The following is a 22,604-nucleotide window of genomic DNA, read 5'->3' as shown; positions in this document are numbered from 1 at the left end:
CATTTAAGTTAAATTTTGTCAGTCTTGTACCTATTAATTGAAGATTTTCTCCATTACCACAGTTGGATATTCCTATACTATTATGATCAAAGCAATTATTAACTAAAATCATGATGCCACCATATCCATCATATCTATCATCTCTATATACATAATAATTTTTTATTTTAAAGATAAAACTATTATCTGTCCAGGTTTCATTTAATAGAACTATATCTGGTTTGACATCATTAATAAATATATTTAAATTATCATAATTTGCTTTAAGACTTCTGATGTTCCACTGCATAAGTGTGAAACATCCTTGTGCTTTGTTATATTGATTAACGTGAGTCATCCTTTCCTATGGATGAATCAACATTTTCTGTTTTTAATTTTGTGATAAAATTAAAAACATGTTCTCTATCTGTTTTGTTTAATTTAGTAGCCATATTCATTATAACCTGGAGAGATTGAGAGTCATCCCTTCCAGGGGTAGTTACATTCCATTCATTATTGTTATAATATGTGTTACTAAAAATATGTGTTTTTTCTGTACGTACTCTTCCATTAGGATTTAATAAAAATTCATTATGTTCTAAATTTCTTTCCTTTGCGCTCTGGTCTGGTCTGGGGCTGGTCTTTTCTTTGCTTTGACTGCAGCACTATATGTATTTGTCTTTACTTGATTAGCTACATATGCTGTTCTGCGTGACTTTAGGGGTATGTCTATATCTGAATTTTCCTTAGCTGGCAAGCTGGGAAAATCCAAAGGGTGCACATTGAATTTATTATTATTTTTAACCTTGGGTATCTTCTCTATTGCCTCAAAGAAAGATGTATTTTCTAGAGACATTATCTCTCTTATTTTTTTTGTCTGGTATACTCTGGACATTATCTACTTGTATTATTGTGATTGTCACTATTACAATGTACACATTTCATTATGCATCTTTAATTAAAATTGTGAATTTCCGCAAAATTAATACATTTATTATTTTTTGTTTTACATAGATTTTTTGTATGCCCATAATTCAAGCATTTGTAGCACTGAATCACTGGCATAATATAAGGCAGAAACCCATGCTCTATTCCACAAATTAGAACACCTCTTGGCAAAAATGTCCCAGTAAAGGTATAGCAAACAGTTCCAGTTGGAACTAAATTTAGCACCTCACCACGATCTCCCCTTGCAGGTGTTTCCTCGCTTCCTTGACTATTACTACATGTATCATTAATAATCGTATCTGGCTTTACTTTTATTTTGAATCTCTTCACATTTATAATTTTACAGTTTTTAGTATTTGGTTCTGAGTATTTTAGCAAAACATCATCACTAAATTTTTTATCAATAAATTTTATAATTCCCTTGCATGTAACATTTTTGTTGGGTATAAATACATCATAACCTTTTTCTTTTAGCAAATTATTTTGAAGAAAGTTATTTGCTGCATTTCTTTTTTTAAATTCCACACTTATTCTATTTATCCCCTTTTTGTGAGTCTTAAAGATATCGTTTAGTTGTAAATCAAAGATTTCTCTTACAATTGCTAAATAATTATAATTTCCAACATTTAATTCATCCTTCCTGGCTTCTATATATACTTCAAATGGCCCCTTATCATATATGTTGTATTTATTTGGAACCTTTATTATATTTATTTTTTTTTAACTCTTTAATATCTTTCTCCACATTTTTCATTTCATTTTCGTTTAATATATCTGGGGGCTTCTCGTCCCCAGACGAATCCCCTATTTTTCTTTTAGTTTAACTCTTATTAAAGAAGGTAACTTATGGACGCATTATGATCTTTAGCGATAGAATATCGAATGAAGAACATATCGAATTTTCACCGTCGACAAAGGAGATCGTTCAGATCTTATGGAAAATGTAATGGCACTCAAATACAATAAAATTTATATGAAAAGATTCGTCTCGAAATTACAATCATAAATTTAAATTAATAACGGCGTTAATTGATATAAATAAATCTAAAATCAAATGGATATGTACCTCAGTTAGAGTGAGAGAGAAGATTTTGTTAATCGTCAGTTCAGAAACCTCTTTGCAGGTATTAAGGCAAAATACCATTACCAAATTACATAGTTCCTCTAATCGGCTTAGCTCACGCTGGCGCTGCGTTAAGCTATTTTCAATAGCTTCTAGACTAATGGTACTTATAAATGACAATTTTATGGACTTCAAAAACGTGTTTTCGTTAATCACAATTTAATTACAATTTAAGCCGTTGTTAATAAAAATTCAGAGTTGGCGCAATAATATGCAATGGTTTTAATTTCGAGACGAATCTATTTATTTTAATTTTATAGTATTTGAGATCTCTTTTTATTTACAAAATTGATTTCGCCCGCGTTGCCATTTAAAATCGCCGGTCGCTTCAAGCGTTATTTCTGAGAGAACAGTTCATTTTACAGAAAAAGGGCTAATAAACATTTCTGTTCAAAATTATTTCAGCTACATTTTTTGTATGAAACAATTCTTTGAAAAGTGAAGCATGTCATCTTCTACTCTAAAAATTGCGCAGGATCACAATAAAAATACAGAAAAAAAAAGTTATTTGGAACGACTTGAAAATTGTCAAAATAAGAAAATGTACCCGAATAAAATTTTTTATAAAACTTATGGACAAGACTATTGAGATCAAACGAAATAATAAAGAACTTCGGAATCAAGGACAAAATAAGGAAATCCAGCTAAAAACAGCCTTCAAAAAAGCCCTTCAATCTATAAAAATAAAAAGAAAGATCTACTGGATCTTTGTAAGGAAAATGCCATTAGATAGGTTTATTGGCCATTTTACCCACATTTGAACACCAACCTGAATAATTTGTATATTTGTTTAATTTTATTTTAAATTAAAAGTTTAATTTTCTAATAAGTTAATTTTATTTACATAAGTAGCTAATTTATGTCGCAATTCAAGAAAAAAGTTTAGTTCAATAGTGTAACAATGTCACTAAAGTTCTCAAATATTCTAATTTTGGACTTATGCTATTAAACTGATGTATCGGGGTAAGGTCCATTCGCTCAGCTCAGGCATATTTTGACAGATTCATAGCTTGGAACCTACAACACAAAATGTCCTATCCCACACTATTAACAGCTTAAATAAACTTTTATTACAGACTCCTTTTATTAAAAAAAAAGAAGAATTATTTTAAATAGTGAAAGTGTATACTAAACCAATAAAATTTTGGGAATTATATATTTAAAAAATATATTTCAGTTGTTATAATTTAACATATTCCAGTAAATATTTGTATTAACCACGCTTATAATTATATTATTTTTTATTATACATTACAGACATGGTGTAACTAAATAAATACTTCTGTCGGTAATTCGTAAAGTTCTATTTTATTTACCTTTGTTTACATTAATATTAGACAAGAGCACGTATGCTTGTTTGTATAATAATTTCCAGCTACTTCTAGTCTGTTAGAAATAAACTAACTTCCCAAAAAAATAATTACTAAATTCACTAGACAGTTCGGACTGGGAATAGCGGACCGACTATATATTGTAACTGTTTGTATTGGAAAATAAAATCTTATATACTAAAACGCTAAGCCCTTTTCTTGTCCACCACTTTACTCAAAAACCATATTAGATAATTAAAATATTTTTTCGGAATATTATTAGTATTACATATGAGATTGTCAAGATATACTTTTGGTACAAAAATTTACTTCCGGTTTTGAGATGACCGGAAGTTAAAATTTACTTTAAGGTTTAGACCCCACAATGTATAATATATGGATCGAAAGGTCTCGTCGAGACGAATCTAAATATGTACTTCCGGTTGCGATCCGACACCGGAAGTGACCCGAAACGCGCATAAAACGTCAAGATAGAGCAAATCTGACACCGGATTCGTGATCAGCATGCAAAATTAGCTACTAAATAATAACATTGTAACAAAAAACATTGTTTTCGATGAAATATTTCGTGATATTTAACACACTTTTTACTTGCATTATTATTGATGAATGTTATGTATATTCTTGTCGAGTTGGTCCGCTAGTGGTCTACTATTCTCGTTATAATTTTATCATATTTTTTCACCTATGAGACCTTCCTCGGACTTCAAATAAATATTTCAAAACCAAAATAATCCAAATCGATTCAGTCGTTCTCGATTTATTTTAAAAAGAGTTAAAAAAACATAAAATGACGTTTTTTAAACGGCATTTTGCGATATTTTATATATGTAGTTATAAAATATTATAAAATGACGTTTACCAAACGAATCAAATGAACTAAAACTGTAGAGGTGAAGTCGTATAAAACATTTTGAATTTACAATTACAAAAAAATAAGGGTCATTCATCGAGATTAAAAAACACATAAATATTTACCTCTTTTTTTTGTCTGTTTTCTAGCCAAAGCTTTAAACATGTTTATCTTTCTTTACCTCAATAAAATATAACAGCTTTAGTAGATACTATAATTCTATTATTGAAGGGATAATAAAAAAACAAATTTATGGTAATGGAGAATTTATTTTATCAAATTAGATTACTACTTTGTATCAGATAAGTAATACAAAACATGAAATATTATCATTAACATGCTTTATTAATGACTGAAAAACAAATTATTTATAACCACAATAACTATGGAATTGCTTTCGGAAAAATATTTAATAGCAAAGATTTTATTAACGCATAAAAGTTGTAGCTTCGGCAACCTTTTTTGGATGGTGCTAAAATGGAGACACTGCGAACGCCAGCTAGATGGTTGGTGAATAGAGAGTCATCTTCATCATCATTATCATCATCATTAGCTTTTACAACTCTTCGTGAGTTTTTATAGTCGATAATAGCGAGTCGATCGTTCAAAACTTTTTTTTATAACCGGGAATGGATCCAACAGAAGAAATACCTAATAAAGATAAGACAAGATAAGATAGATTAGAAAAGACAGAGAAATAGATAACAAGAGAGATAGGTAAGATTACCAAACATAAAAGAAGATAAGAAAAAGGGGCCCACTTAACTTTTTGGGGTTACAGGGGTAAATTAAAAAACCTTAGAAACAATAAGAGATAAGGAGAGATAATTAGGTTCTAGGACCAAATCCAAGAAATGATATGAACAGTTAATTATTAAATAAAGGTGGTCAATACCCTACATAAACAAATAATAAATAATATGTTCGGTGAAATTCGTCCATCTACTTACCTATAATCATATACAGCCTGATCTTTCTCCTGGTCGAAGAGATCGTGATAGTTAAATATTTTTATTAGCAAATATTCAGAGATACTCTATTATCAGGAAACTTATTAGGAGTAGATAAATAAAATTCAGTAGGTAAACAAAACAATATATATTCAATAACTGAATCACCAGACGGGTGCACTCCAAAAACAAGAAATACAAATAAATCTACCGTGACATGTAAAAAAATGCAAAATCTCTCAATATAATAGACACATGCACATATAAATAAAATATAACATTAAGGAGAACTTGATGTTTTAAAAACCTATCCAAAAGAGTAGATCATCTCTCCTTAATGTTTTAGGCTTATTTCGAGATAATTGGCTTTAAAAGAAATAATTTATGGCAAGTACAAAATAATACTAAATTAATTTACAATAAAGTTGCAGAAGTACAGAGACAAGATTATAAATATCGGTTTTACCAAAAATTAAAATAAGGCCAACCCGCACTTGGTTCATTAAAAGTTACCCGCACAGATTTTATTTAAATAATGAATGTTTGTAAATAATATTATAGTTTTTTTATTGAAAAGATACGAAAGGTAATGAAAGTTCTGAAAAGTGCAATTGATGAAATCGTTGTTTCTTAGAGGAATTGATTGCATCGGTAGTTAGCTTTAACTACTGATCAGGAAAATGTTGTCAAAAATGGCCCGTAGATTATTCTACTTTGGATATAATTAGAGCTAATATTAATAGTAAGACCACTTAGAGTAACTCTAGATGATGTTGCCTCTTAAATCGCACTGAATTTAAACTATACTAAACTGTAGTGTCAAACACTAAAATCAATTTATAATGTGTATGTATTTGATCTACTCCGGTATTAGATCAAACTACTTAAGATACAAAAAAAGTGTATATTACACTTATAGATAAATTCCCAAAGAAAGAAATACGTCCAAACTCTTAGACGACGCAACCAAAAGTCAGTCTAACCTCTTAGACTACCCAAAGAAAAGTGATCCTCTCTTTTGAAAATGGACAAATTATCCCCTAGAATAGACTCATCCGCACTTAAAGAATTCTTTCTTAACAAGAACCGACTTATTTTTATTTTCGAAGAAAGCATATAAACATAACGGTATTTTTTAAAAAGAGAAGCAAAAAGCCAAATAACTGCACCATATTGTGGGAAAGATTCTCTTTAAAGTAAAGCTATTTGTAAAAAGTTTAACAAATTTTATTAAATCGCTATAAAAGGGGGCCTAAATGTTCGTTGTTTCCAAAAAAATGACGATTGCTCTCAAATTTCTAACAAAGCAGCTATCAAGTAATCTGCATGTTTCGGTACTTCTTTTAAGAAATAAAAAGGCTAAAAAATACCGAAGAATTAGGTCTATAAAGATACAAAATTTAAATTACCGTTACATTCTCATAAAGGACTATATCGGGGCCTCGTATTCGTTTCAGCGAGGTGCAACACGGAGATTTTTGGATACGGCCATTGGCGTAACTACGGTTATTGCAAAAATGTTTTTAAAATGAATCTTAAAATATTATATAATAATTAGCTACTAATGTTATTACAAAAATATTATTTTGATGTTATTTTTCGATCGGTACTCCTCTTTTCATATATTTTTTCTGAGCAATAAGATGGAGGACTTCATATCATTCTGGGTGTTGCATGACAGTCAAAATACTGCAATTTGCATATTTTATACTTTTCACTACTTGAGGTGGTTTTTTAAACGTTTAAACTGTAACGAAATATTTTGCCTACCGTAGGGTAAGATTTTGGCGGTAAAAGATTGGGGAAAAGAAACTATGGAAAACTGAAATAAAGGGTCATACATCTCTTGGGCCAAACAGAATGAAAATAAACCGGAAACACCTCAAGAAATTTAATATAGGGCGCCACTTGAGGTGCCTAATTATACCTATTACAACCAGCTAGTTGTAACTAGAGATATAATTATTAAACATAAAAAACATATCTTTTCCAAATGGAAACTCAAAAAAAAGGGTTAGTTAAAAAAATAAACAAATGTTAAGAAACAAAATTTAACATTTATTTTTGTGTCACCACAAACAGTTACAAAACATCGAGAACACAAAAATGCTCAAAAAAGACAATACAAAAATATAATAATAGCTGCAAAATACAAAAATACAAAAAAAACTTAAATGGGTCATCTGTTTACAATTTCCAGGAGTTGGAGATACAACAAAAACTTACAAAATTTACATGTAAGTTAACCTTTCTTTTAAAGAAAACAAAACAAAACAATATCAAAAATAATAAAGCTAGCTGTCATATGTTAACATTAAATTTAAAACAAAACTGAACAAATAAAATGACATCTAAAAGTCAAACCATAAAATTTACTACTTTAAATATTACAATTTTTTTATATGAAAGCAATTATCACGTTTATTTAAAAAATGTCTATTTCACGATAGAAATTAAACACAAAAAAAATGTTACCTGGATTTCACAATAACACAAAAACAAGTTCCTGAGGTTGGAAACTGGAGTTGAATCCTGGACACGAACAAACGAACAAAAGGGACTGGATCTCACACTGTAAATTGGATCGACCATTTGAGGCCGAAGCCGGCACTGAGCACAAAACTTATGACTGCCTCTTAAACAACCGGAACAGGTAGAATGAGACGATTAACTGCTACTAAAATTGATTTCCATTACGTAAGACGAAGATTTCCCTGAAAAGGGACAAAAACAAAAAACTACAAATTCGACGTGAATTTGGACATGCCGCTGGAAATCACCGCTCTTCACCGCGGCTCCAACGAAAGTGACGAAATTATCTTTAAAAATTGCTCGCATAAGTTAGAACAAACAAAGCACTTAGGGTATAAACTAAACACAACGGAAATTAAGACGTAAATTAATTTGAAAATGCAATATCGGGCGGTTTGAACAAATTAATATCGAAGAATTTGCGCCTGTGACATAAACAAACAATAAAACGATTTATTATCGACGGCGGCGATCTAAAAAGAACGAAAAAGATTATTTGGGTTTTAAATTGAAGGATACGAACTAAGAAACATTGAAAAAATTCTTCCTTATTATAATGCATATATAAGGGGATTTCAATTAACACATATACGAGAGGACTTCAAAATAAAATGCTACAATACCTCCACGTAAGAGCGAAAACTGGACAAACAGGAAAAGTTTTCGATTAAGACAAACAACAATCAGGTTGGCACAACAGTAGCATTTTCCAACTATTGCAACAATACATCATGACCTCAGGGGATCAAACAAAACAAAAACAACAAACAAAAATCATAACAAAAGCTACTCATCATAACTGTTCATGGTACATGGTAAAAAAATAACACTCAAAATAAAACTGGATGCTCGATTTGATGAATCGGCACCAGGTACAGTTCGTTGGCTCTCAATCACAACGACACTGTTACAGGTTTAATATCGTCTTTGTTTATTTTCCTTATGTGGTCGATGAAACTAGAAATAGAATAGACAATAAATTGGCTTTAAATTTATTTTATAAAAACTTACTTAGTTATAGTTTCATAAAGGGCTTGATTTTTCTTCTGGTAGTATCTTCATGTTATCTTTCAAATTGTTCTCCTTTAGGTTATTGTTTTCTTATCAAATGTTTTCTTTATCAAAACTGTTACATGTTAGGTTAATGGCAGTGTATGCTTACTTTGAGTGACATGACATTTAGCCTCTTCTGGCAGGTTATTTGACATCAACCTCTAAAGGTCAATTTATTGGTTCATGGAACTAAAAGTTGTACTTTGAATTGTTGGTCGTAATAGGTTGGAGACAGGATATCTTGTCATCAGTTCGTTTAAAAGTTTGATTTGTGGTTTTTTTGAGTTGTTTTTTTTTTGGAGGCAAAAAGTTGACATTTTTGGGTTCACGTATGCCAAGGGTACTGAATATACAGGAAATTTCTGGATTTAAAACTCAATTTCACCTCAACAGGATCAGGAATAAATTCTATTTGTAAAATAGGCGCTTATAGCGGATTAAATTCTTGATTGAGAATTATTTTACATTAAGGTCACCTTACATCAACGGTAAGTCCTATCTAAGACCTATTATTCCATCAATCACAACTTAAACACTTTCTAAGACTCTTCTTTTACTTTCAGACTTTATACTTTTATTTTATATTTTTCTCTCCCCTCAAATCTTCTATTTGGTGTTTACTTTTTATTGGCTTCCATACAAGCTGTTCGTCGTTTGGATCTACAACTTCAAGAAGCTGATTGTAGGGTTATTGGATATAAAGAAGACCAAGCTATAGACCCTAAGAAGGAAAGTGGACAATAAACTTGGTGAGAGTTAACCATTTTACCTTCCCTGCAACCATCTTGTCTACATTTTCATATTTGGGATAATACTAGTCACATATTCAAATAGTTTATCTGTGGTTACATACAACTGATGTATTTATAATAACCTTCTCTTGCACCAGACGTTTAGATAATTGAAGCTATTAATATCTGAAATAAAAGTAACCTTAAATTATAATTAGTAGTTTAAGGTATAATTAGATTAAGTTAGATCACAAGTAAAGTTAGATATTTAGTTACTAATTAGGGGTATAGATTACAAGGTTTATTTAATTTAGTTAAGTTAGTGTTAGAAACTTAGTAGGAATAAATTACCATAAAATACAGACGGTGTGACATAATATTAAGTTAGAAACTTACCGTTGACAAAGTAGTGTGCACCTAAGGTATATATATTTATATATATATATATATATATATATATATATATATATATATATATATATATATATATACGCTGGGGGTATTCAAATTATTGTAATAATCCATATTATTTGCTCTAAGCATTCTTACAATTAACTTCACTATTGAATAAAAATTTAAACTAAAAACATAAATTGTAGTTCTTGACAGGTGACAACCACAGATAGGTGACAACAACACCTCCGCTGGGTTATGGCTAATGGTCTGATACGCGGCATTATTCGATAAAATTGGGCCATAACATTTTACCCACCCCACTCTCCGGGTATATATTGGATTTAAACCAAATCTTAAAGAGCTGGTCCGACTATACCACCTTTAAATTATTAAAATAGAATATTTTTGTAACAGTGGCGCCCTACGTGGTTTAAAGGCTTTTCTATTGTTTTTTTTTTTGTGGTTTACATTTTGTAGTTAGAAAACGGAAGGTTATTATAAATAAATAAAATAATAATACTAGTGCTATATTGTACTTAAACCTACCTACACCTTAATCGATAATAAACATATATACAAAACATCACCACAACAAAATTATGAAATTATAAAATAATGGTCTGATACGCGGCATTATTCGATAAAATTGGGCCATAACATTTTACCCATCCCACTCTCCGGGTATATATTGGATTTAAACCAAATCTTAAAGAGCTGGTCCGACTATACCACCTTTAATTTATAAAAATAGAATATTTTTGTAACAACACAATGGCAGATTTCTATGAAAATGGCTCTAGCCTAACCAAAAAAGTTGAACAGATTAGTGCTGAAGTTTCTGGGAGCGAAAAGAGAGGTGCTTGCAGCTCAGCAAAGGCGGGTGGCCAACAACATAGCTTACGCAAGCTTTGCTATGGTTATCCACTAGATAGATAACCAAAATAGGATCAAACAATAATAACACGGTTGACTATGACAGCCAACCAATGAATTTCCAAACACTGGCTGAAAATTAAACAAGAAAAACAGGATGGCCAATAGTTCCGTAGGAATATCCTCCGGGATCGATACAGCGAAAAATTTCCAAGTCAAGAAACTCCCAAAAGGACAAAAGGCGAAAATAATTCCAAAACGCTAATACACAATCTTAGAAAAGAAGAAGAAAAGGAGCACATGGCATACAAACCATAACCGATACACAAATAGTTCAGTCTCAAACTAATATTTCCAAAAGAACAAAAAAATCGTAACAGTTTTCCAAAGAAAACAAAAAAAGTTACGACAACACTTCAAAAGAAACGAAACGTCATTACAAATCTCCAAGGGGACATAAGAATCACTATAATCTTCCAAAAGAACAAAAAAATCATCATCTAAAAGTTAATCTATTTTCTATATAAAAATAAATTCTTCCAACAAACAGATGGATGTGCTATTTGTTCTAGCATATCCAGTGCCATCACTCAATTAGTTTTAGAGCATCTAGAGTAAATTTTTTTAAATAAAATGGATTTTTTTATACCTTTTTCTATCGCTATATAGATGACTGCTTGATTGCAGCACCAGAAGATAAAATGGATATTTAACTAAATGAATTCAATAACTTTCACCAAAAACTAAATTTCACATTACTTAGAAGTTAAAAAAAAATGCCAAATTAATTTTCTGGACCTGACTTTACATAGAGAAAACAGCACTATAACTACTTCATGGTACACCACAAACACCTGGTCGTCGAGATATCTGAATTTCAACTCTCATCATCCTTTGTCTCAAAAGAAATCTGTAGTTATCGGACTCGCCGATAGAGCTATCAGATTATCCGATCCAATCAATAGACCTGAGGCAATTAAAAAACAAAAACAGCACTAACACTTAATTTATACCCACACCACCTTATCGATAACACTTTCAAATCGCGAAAACAATAATAAAACCAACACGGTAAAGAAAAACTATATGTCCCTCCCCTATATAAAAGGTTTATCAGAACAACTTGCAAATCTTCTGTCTAAACATAACATTACGTTTTCTCATAAAGGGCACAATATTTTGAAAAAAAATTTTACAAGACTAAAAACAAAAACCCTCTAATAAAAAAATTGCATGTTGTGTATGAAATTCCCTGCTCAAATTGTGATGGAGTAAATATTGGACAAACCAGTCAGATACTTAACTCAAGAATACGTTTTCACAAAATATGACAAAAAAACTCAACCGTCATCACAAAACATAAAAACGGAAAGAAACATAAATCTGGTTTTGACAAAACCAAGATCCTAAAAAGTGAAAATAACAGGAAGTAAAGGGAGATTCTAGAGTCTATATATATCAAAAAGAATAATAATGAATAATAATGCAATATTTATATTTATTTTCAATATAAAATTGTCCATTTTTACCTCTTAGTTTTGTATGTTTCACTTGTTAACAAATACTTCCATGTTAGAATATAAAAATTCTGATGGTGAACACAAATGACCAAAAATATAACTAATATTATTAAATAGAAAATTTGTGTCTTTTATATAATGAAATATAATTCATTTATATGAAAAATGATTGTTTCGAAGTTTATTTGTATTCACTAATAATTAGTTACATGATAGAAATGTAATGTCATTACTTTTGTATTTATAAATCTTTTATGAAGTAATCATTAAAAACTCAACTAATATAAACATTAAAAAAACTGAAGGTAACGTAATAAGAAAAATAAGGAAAAAAACTATACATCATATAAAAATACTGAAATAACCCTTCCAGAAAAGTCTAAAATTGAAAATGCAGATTGGGTAATTTATCAAGGCATTATTAAAACTATACCTCACATAGGACCATTGGAAACTGATATTGACCATATCGAAGAAAAAATTTATTACAATGATAATAAAAGCTGCAGAAGAAACTTTAGATAAAACTAGCAAGCCACAATGTAACCAGACGGTTTCATAGTGAAATGACGAATACCAAAAAGTACTAAAATTTAGAAAACATAAATTTCTTCTTTTTATTGTGCCTTCTTCCAATGAAAGTTGCCGATCACTTCTTTAAACGATTCCCTACCTTTTGCAACGTGAAATATCCGTTCAACACTGAGGTTAGTCTAATCTCTGATATTCCTCAGACAAGATTTCTTTTTTCTTCACAAATCTTATCTTCCCTCTACTCTTGCTTGCATGATGACGTGTAGAAGAGAGTATTTATCGTTTCGAAGTATGTGGCCCTTAAATATATTATAGTATAGTTGCCATCAAATGCAACATATCTTTGGTATAGGCTTTGTAGCTAATAATAAGTTTTAACGCTTTATATCATAGAATCAATCATATCAATATATAGACATCAATAATATCCGCTACGCCGATGACACTGTGTTACTAGCAACCAGCCTAAACGATCTGCAGGCCTTACTAGACCGAGTGCGAACTGTGAGCGTAACATACGGACTGAACCTTAATATTAAGAAAACTAAATTCATGGTTGTCAGCCGTACAAATTTAGATCCCGGGGCACTAATGGCAGGTAGCGAAGAGATCCAGAGAGTCGACAGATTCACTTACCTCGGAACTACCCTCAACGTACAATGGGACTACGCTCAAGAGATTAGATCCAGAATTGAAATGGCACGGTCTACATTTATTAAGTTGAGATCCTTGCTGTGCTGCAGTGATCTCAGTTTGGGAACCAAGATGCGAATAGTGAGGTGCTACGTTCTTCCAGTGTTACTGTATGGAGTTGAAGCCTGGACACTGACGCAAGCCACTGAAAAACGAATCGAAGCCTTCGAGATGTGGATATACAGAAGGATACTAAAAATATCTTATGTGGACCATGTCACCAACGTTGAGGTCCTACAGCGCATGACAAAAGAAAAAGAAGTGCTTAATTTAATTAAACAACGCAAGCTTGAGTACCTCGGCCACGTGATGCGGAACGAAGAAAAATATCGAATTCTTCAACTTGTTATGCAGGGTAAAGTATTTGGCAGAAGAGGACCGGGACGCCGTCGTATCTCGTGGTTGAAAAATCTCCGACAATGGTTTGGGATGACCTCAGCGGAGCTGTTTCGCAGAGCAGTCAACAAAACCATGATAGCCTTGATGATCGCCAACATCCGGACCGGATAAGGCACTGAAGAAGAAGAATATCATAGAATATGTGTTTTAAGAATACGTGAAACATTCTTTAGCTACAGCCTGGTACATGCACATCACATGCTCCCACTAACGCAGAAAATAAAGAATTATATAAGAAATATAAGAAATTTGAACAAAATTATAGACAATGTCCCAATAACAACGCTAAATTGATTATTGGGGACATGAACGCTAAGGTAGGATAAGAAGAGATGTACAGACCAACAATAGGACCTCATAGCATACATAGACTACTACGGTCAGTAGTTCATACTTCCAAAATAAGCATATACACAAAGCAACGTGGACATCCCCAGATCAACAGACTTAAAATCAGATAAACCACGCACTGACTGATTTAAGACACGGATCAAATGTACCAGACTGCAGAAGTTATAGAGGCGCTAATATTGACTCCGATCACTATCTCATAGCTAAAAGTCTTAGATCACGTATATCAAATACCAGGAACGAAGACTAAGCCAAAAATATACAAATATAACGTTAATTAATTAGAGTGTACTGATGTCGTAAGAAATTTTCTAATATGCTTAGATGGTAAACTATCAGAACATTCCAGAAGTAATGTAGATCCCACTGAATTTAACACGAATTGAAAGTTTATAAAAACCAATCTGCAAAAGACCGCAGATAGACGAGTATCCAAAGAAAAGAATGGCGCATATCTAAAAAATGATCAACAGAAAGGCTAGGAGCTAGTAGGATATATTGACGAACACGATTATAGAGAAGAGAGAAAAAACAAAAGCGCAAACAGAAAAAACGGCAAAAAATCAATAAAGAGTTTGAAGTAATGGAAAAATTAAATAGAAATTTTACAAACAAAAAATGAAGAGTTCAAGCCACAAGCGAACCAGGTCAAGGCGCATAGTGTATTCCCTCTGAACGACAAACTAGAAGTACTGAAAAGGTGACAGGAACACTTTAGTATGCTACTTAATGAAGAAAGTAGAGCTGAAGGTAAAGTATAGAACTAGAACATGATGAAATGGAGCTACCAACGTTAGATATTATTAATAATCAGCCACTGAATTATTTTTCTTCTATTCTGGATTTGGATGTTACTTTTGATGAGAAGTTTACTTTCTGTAACCACGTAAACACTATTTCAATAAAGAAATAATTCTTGGTTTTTTCTAATAAACCTTACTAGGATTTTCAAGTATTTACCCATTTATTTAACAAGATCCGTGTATTGTTGCTTAGTTCAAACTATTTTGGAATACTGTTTAGTTATTTGGTCACCCTATTTTCAGAAAAATATTTATACCACAGCAGAGTCCAGCATAATTGTTTAAGATATTGTGCTTACCACGTCTACAGTACTATTGAAAATTTTATTATATATATCTTTAACTCAGTAAAAAGGATCTTTTTCTTTGTGATATGTATATTGGTATTGTTGAATTGTGTTCTTGTAATATTTTGTTTGTTTTTTTTAGTAAGTAAGATTTTTAGTCCCATTTTTTAAACTTTTGATATTGATTTTATATTTCAAGATTTACTGTGATATTGTATATTGTAATTAAGTGTAATTCTACCTAAAATTAGTTTATATTTAAAAGAAAGTTTCTAAGTATCAGCAACAAAGGATGGATACCGAAAACGTAGAGAATATTATCGAAAATATTAATAAATACGATATTCCATCTTCTTCAAACCTTTCTTCGGAATCCATAATTGACTATTTTGATGAGGGTTTCAGTTCAAATGGTTCAGATTATGATACTTTCGATTTTTATTATTTATTAACATCATGTTAAGTCCCTAGAATAATCTAAATGGGCTACTGGGACCACTATTCTGGTTTAGATCTTTTACAAAGCTCTTCTTTTAATTAAACAGAAGAAGGATCTAAACATGGTTGCATAGAGAATTCTGGAGAACCTTATCGAGATATTTTTAATTTTTCTAATGAATTATGCAACTGGACTTTTTCCTTAAAAATACCAGGTGATTTATTAAAAATTTATAAAGAAGTTCCTGATCTTTCTCATTTGCCATCAGATGCTAGAACCCTTTTTGCTTCACCCACAAAACTTAAATGTAAAGACGTTTTCCCTGGAAAATATTTCCACTTTAGTTTAAAAAAAAAATTCTCTGATCCATATAATTTAATTTTCAAAGGTTTTTCTATCTTCACAAAAAAAACAATTTCATAGAAATTTGTGTAAATTTTGCTGAAATCCCTCTAAAAAAGTGTTCGAGTAGTAAGTTTTATCCTACTTTGTGTAATTTGTTTATTTATCAAAAAATTTTATAGGTTTAACAGGCATTTACCATGGTTACGAGAAACCAAAAGATGTAAATGAATGTTTGATTTTGTAACAGAAGCTGTTTTTTTTAGATAGTTTAAGCTAAAATAATTAAGCTTGTATGATCAAGATTGTGGGGTAGTTAGATTACTGTTACATGTTGATTTATATTTTAGAATAATGAGCTTTTTAAAATTGGTAAGGAAACCATAAACAAATTTGTTGGGAAAAGCTTAAGAAGCTAATCAGCAATAAAATTCAAGGAAAATATAATTAGCTAGAGAAAAAGCAATCTAAAGCTTTTGGAGGCATACCTATAGTCATAATTTTAAAAGGTTTGTGACTTATAAACATAAAATCAATTTAAGGTGCATTTAAGAATTTACACTATAGCTTAAGTGGCCACATACAGATAAAGCATATCTATTAACTGTGTCTTATATGTAATTTAGATGGCAAAATTTACCAACTCTACAAATGTTCAGGTCTGTTTATGAGGTTGCTTTAAGAACTACAGGTAGAGAAATGAGATTAATATTTGTTGTATTAGATATGGCCGTATATTTTATTTATATACACTGTTGTTTTTGTTTTTTGAAGTGTCAAAGCGTAGTTACTGCTTATTTTGGATATTAGAAATAAATAACAATGGTTGGGTTGGTATTCTTCCAGTTCAGGCAAGATTCATTAAGACTACGGTACTTGAAATTCATGTGTTTAATTTTACGCTTTTAAATGATGATTTATTTACAACAAGTAAACTATAATTAACTAAATCTGAAATTAATTTGTTTCTCTGTATAAATGTACATTAATTTTGTTATCAGATGATGCTTGGAAAAACTCCAAAACCGGCCTTGCCATGGGGAAGGAGATTGAAACTTGATAATGAAATATCTGAAGATATCTAAAGAAAGGACAAACGCTGAAATAAAAATATAAATTATATTTAATTTGCATGCTGCATTAGTAAATATGAATAATTTTGTAATGCTTAAATTGTGTGGTTAGTGGACATAAAAAGACAGACAATTTTTGAGAAACATTTTGATTTATTAAAAATAGGTACCTACAAATTTATCTAATGCTGAAATAAAACAGGCAAATTTCCATATTAAGTATAGATCTTTTTCATACTTACGATTTCAACCTTAAAACTTAAAAATTAACTTGTTTGCTTTTGATTGCCGACCACATAATTGTAAGTAAAATCATTTTGATACTCTAAGTTGCATGAAGTTGAATAATTCTGTTTTTAGTGAGCCGCAGTCATTTTTAACGCTATTGGCAATTTCTTTGACACTATACACAATCCTTCTTGCTCCTGTCTAGACAAGTGGAGTCAAAGACCCTTTATTAGTTACAGCCATATTCACTCTTAAACTTTTAAAATTTGTGATATTCTAGTATGCTAGAGTGTCTTAATACCAATAAACGTTTTGGTCCAGATAGAATATCCCAACTTATTTTTAAGGAATTATGCATTCTCTTTACAAAATATTTTTAAAAAATCTCTGACTCTAATTATCACTCCATTACAATTCTTTCTGATAATCCTAAAATTTTCCAGGCTTTACTGACTGATTTTTTGACAGTTAATCTGAAGAATCAGCTTCATATTGGTTAGCATGGATTTTGGCCTGGTAGTTTAATTTCTACTTATCTACTATTAAAAAACATTTTTCAGGAAGATTCCATTTATACTGACTTATCTAAAGCACATTTGACAGGATAGATCATTGCATAAATTGAAATTTTTTTGAAGGTTCTAGCGAACTTTTTACTTTTTGGATAGTTAGCTGCCAGACCAATCTTTGTGTGTCAAACTGAAAAACTTCTTCAACTGAATACTTTCCTAGCCTATTGTACTCATTTTGAAACTATTCTCTTTACAATTTTTCTTGATGATGCTATCATTGCTACAGATCCTTGAATGACTGAAATCTTAACATATGCAGATGGCAAAAAATTTTTTTTTATATTATTTAAAACTATTCTGATAGTTTTGGGTTACAGAAATCATTGGAGAGTTTTGCGAAATGTTTGATAACCTAATGTAACGATATCTTGAGATATGGTGTTTAATTATAATTTGGATATTTTCATTGAGAGGGTCAATAATGTCACAGATCTAGGGGTGGTTTTTCAAAGAAATCTGTACTTTAATTTGCATATAGATCTATTCTGCAACAAGACTATGAAACAGATTAATTTTATTCAGAGGCATACTTGTACCAGATTTTCGTAGGATTGCATGTCTAAAAACTATAATTTTCTCTTGTCCTCTCTTAACTTGAAAATTCAACTATGATCTGATTTCCCTTTACTTAGGCATGTATCAAAAAGTAAAGAGAATATAAAGAAGATTTATGATCTGCTATTCTTTTAAATTGTGTAGACCATATTCTTATTCTGGTATGATCAATTTCTTGAATCTGGATTCTCTTCTTACCAGAAGAGTTAAATTGGCATTAATCTTTATTTTTAAGCTTATTAATGAAATAATCCATTCCACTGAATTGTTTTAGCTAATTTGTTTTCATATTTCTTTACGTTCACTGTGCCAGAATTCACATTTCCATGTTTCTTATCGTATTACTAATTGTGGTTAAAGATGCAAACAGCGCCGGAACCTGCCATACGATATTATTATTATTACCTCATGAGATAGATTTGTTTAACTTATGTATCAATAGCCTAAGGTAGTATTTGAAATACTGAAACGCAAAATGATACTTTGTCTATATAAAAGTCTACGTACTTATTTATTTTATTTATGTATATTTAATTTTGTCTGTAATTTTTAATATTGTCATTTCTATAATGTTGCATTTTTGTATAATTTTGACAGTGGATTTATTTATTTATGAAAATAAATGTATAATGTCTAATGTAATATTATGTAATAATAACTAAATTCCTTTAAACATTTATTTTTATTTCCCAAAATATATTCTTGATATGAACAGGATGACGCCCCTTTTTGTATTTCGTACGATGGCGCTAGACGTCTAATGTACATTCTTAGCGCTAAAATAGACATCTATGGGACATCATAAAAGTAGGTCTATTGGACATCTGATTAAGGTCCAGATAACGTCCGTGTACGTCCAACGAACGTATGCTCAAATGGAAGTCCATTGGAAGTTTGGCACAGCGTCATTCGGACCAATATAGGACGTAAAAAGGACGTCCGTGGGAGCAAAGCGGTCGTTTTGAGGGAAGTCCTTAAAGTCCGTAAAGGATGTATTATTGACGTCCACTGGACGTTCGTGCGCTATTAGGGTTGAGGGTTTTAGTATGATGTTAGGTGGTTAAAATTATAAGGGGAGGGATTAGGCATAAAAATCAAATGGAGATTATGAATAAAGACTAATCTTAACTTTAAACTAATTTATTCTAAGGCCGGATCTGGATTTTTGTAATAAAGTTATGAGGCTTTTATTTTAATATTTAATTTTTGTAGGCACTAATTACTTTCTTATCTGCCAAGAAACCAAAAAACGCGTAGGAATGCCTAAGCGGGTCGACCCCTCGGACTTAAAACATTCGCTAAAACCAGTTTTTTTTAATCTTTCACACAATTATTTATTTAGTCAAAACTTGTTAAAATTATTTAAAATGGTTATATCTTACTTATCTGATGATATTTCTTTTATTCACTACTATCACCTGTATGCACTTAACTTTTAACTCTTATTTTTGAACTTTGTTGAATTTTCTAACTTGTAATTCCCCAATTATTTGAAGTTTATTACGAAGCAAAAATCAACGAAACTACTGTGTCACTTGCAGGGGATTTGACATCTGAGTTCTAAATAATTTTTGAACCACGCAATGACTATACCTACTGCCTATACCATTTAGGTTTAGAAATCAATATTGTCTTGTCGATGGTCTCAAAAGATTTTTTTAAATCAAGAAATACACCGACTCATCATCATCATCATTTTGGCTTTACAACCCTGTGTGGGTCCTAGCCTCCTCAAGAATTTTTCTCCAGTCGTCCCTATCCATCGCCTTCCTCCGCCAAGCACGTATTTCCATATTTCTCATATCTTGGTCTATGTTATCTAGGAATCTTGTTCTGGGTCTTCCTCTTCTTCTTTGACCAATAGGTCTATCAAGGTCTACACCGACTACATACTTTAATATTTCTATCATGAATGTGTTGCTTGTGTGAGTCCATTTCAAAAGGTAAAAGAAATAATAAGTTAGACTTACTCACAATCAATTTAATTTAACTAATCGGACGACCGGTTTCGCTTTCTATAATATGCAAAGCATCTTCAGGTCACGATACAAAGTTAAAATGCTGAAAATATTAATCCCATATTAGGGTGTTGTCTAATAAAGATAAAACATAGGTAGGTGATATAAACTATATAAATTACAGTAATTATGCAAATATTACATGTCTGTGGTTTTATAAATGAATAAAATGTTTAAGCAGACAAGGTAAGACCCACAAATTGGTAACATAGTCTATTAAACTGTAATGAATTAATAAATAAACAAATAAATAAACATTACTTACATGCCGGTACTCTATTAATTGATGGTTGAAAAAACATGGTTCAAACTATCTTGTATTGTTGATTGGAGAACTCAGGTCAACTGTTGTAATTGTTTAACAGTAAACGGGGAAGTTCTTGAGGAGACAGATTTTATCCAATGAAGTAGAGATAGGTGAAATGTATTGTTTGTTTGATGGAAGTAATGTTCTATACCATTAAGTTCTTTAAAGTTATTTATATTTATTCTGGAGATATATTTATGAAATATAAATAACTAATAAATATAAATAACTTTAAAGAACTTAATGGTATAGAACATTACTTTCATCAAACAAACAATACATTTCACCTATCTCTACTTCATTGGATAAAATCTGTCTCCTCAAGAACTTCCCCGTTTACTGTTAAACAATTACAACAGTTGACCTGAGTTCTCCAATCAACAATACAAGATAGTTTGAACCATGTTTTTTCAACCATCAATTATTAGAGTACCGGCATGTAAGTAATGTTTATTTATTTGTTTATTTATTAATTCATTACAGTTTAATAGACTATGTTACCAATTTGTGGGTCTTACCTTGTCTGCTTAAACATTTTATTCATTTATAAAACCACAGACATGTAATATTGGCATAATTACTGTAATTTATATAGTTTATATCACCTACCTATGTTTTATCTTTATTAGACAACACCCTAATATGGGATTATTATTTTCAGCATTTTAACTTTGTATCGTGACCTGAAGATGCTTTGCATATTATAGAAAGCGAAACCGGTCGTCCGATTAGTTAAATTAAATTGATTGTGAGTAAGTCTAACTTATTATTTCTTTTACCTTTTTTTAATATTTCTATCTAGATTACTCTTTATGTGACATAATGTTACTTATAACGCTGATTCACAAGAGAAATGTTTTCGAAAACCTAGCTGATTATTAATTAAAATTTTGTTTTTTGTTATATGTTCCAGTAATATTATTGTTCACAAACAGCAATTTCTAATAGTTTTTCTATAGGAGGTAAATTGGTTGAAATTTATTAACTTTGATAGTATTGGGTATTTTTGTATAGAGGTGATAGAACGTATTTTTAATACGTTAGGAATTCTACGCGTAGTATGAGATGTATTAATTAAATTAAGCATAACGTGTTACGCTTAATGGTTTCAAAAATTTTCATTACTGTTCTAAAATTTAATGTTTTATATATTAAGAATTTATTATCTAAATTGCCAACAATTTACAACTGTTCAAATTCTTCAAAATTTAAATATAGATTGTTATTTACGTTGCTCCATGGTTCAGAATTCTTAATACTTTGAACAATACTTTCAATGCTTTCAACAAAATACTCATTAAGACTGCTACTAGTCATTTCTACGTTGTTTGTTAACCTTTTTGGGCTGTAGCAGTTTCAAAGATTACAGAGTTTGGCATCTTTCGGCTATAATCATTGAATAATTTTTTTAAGTTTTCCACATTTGTTTTGGATTGTTTCTATACCTATCAATGTTGTTAAAATAGAAGTGCTCTTTTTTAAATTACATACAGCTTTGCCACACTCTACGTATGATATTCACATATTCGATGTGTTTATCTTCAACTCTAATATTTGCTGTCTGATTCCAATAAAGATTTCTAATTATTTTTAGATGTTGGTCGTTAGTTCCTGCTTCTTTTAGTATTTGCATCATCTTGGCGTGCTGAACTCAATCAAACGCTTTCTCGTAATTAACCAGAAAAGCGTATACGTCGCAATTGACGTTTCTGCA

Source organism: Diabrotica undecimpunctata, chromosome 1, assembly GCF_040954645.1.
Source record: "Diabrotica undecimpunctata isolate CICGRU chromosome 1, icDiaUnde3, whole genome shotgun sequence".
In the NCBI taxonomy this organism is placed as follows: domain Eukaryota; kingdom Metazoa; phylum Arthropoda; class Insecta; order Coleoptera; family Chrysomelidae; genus Diabrotica; species Diabrotica undecimpunctata.
This window is presented reverse-complemented; position numbering follows the sequence as displayed.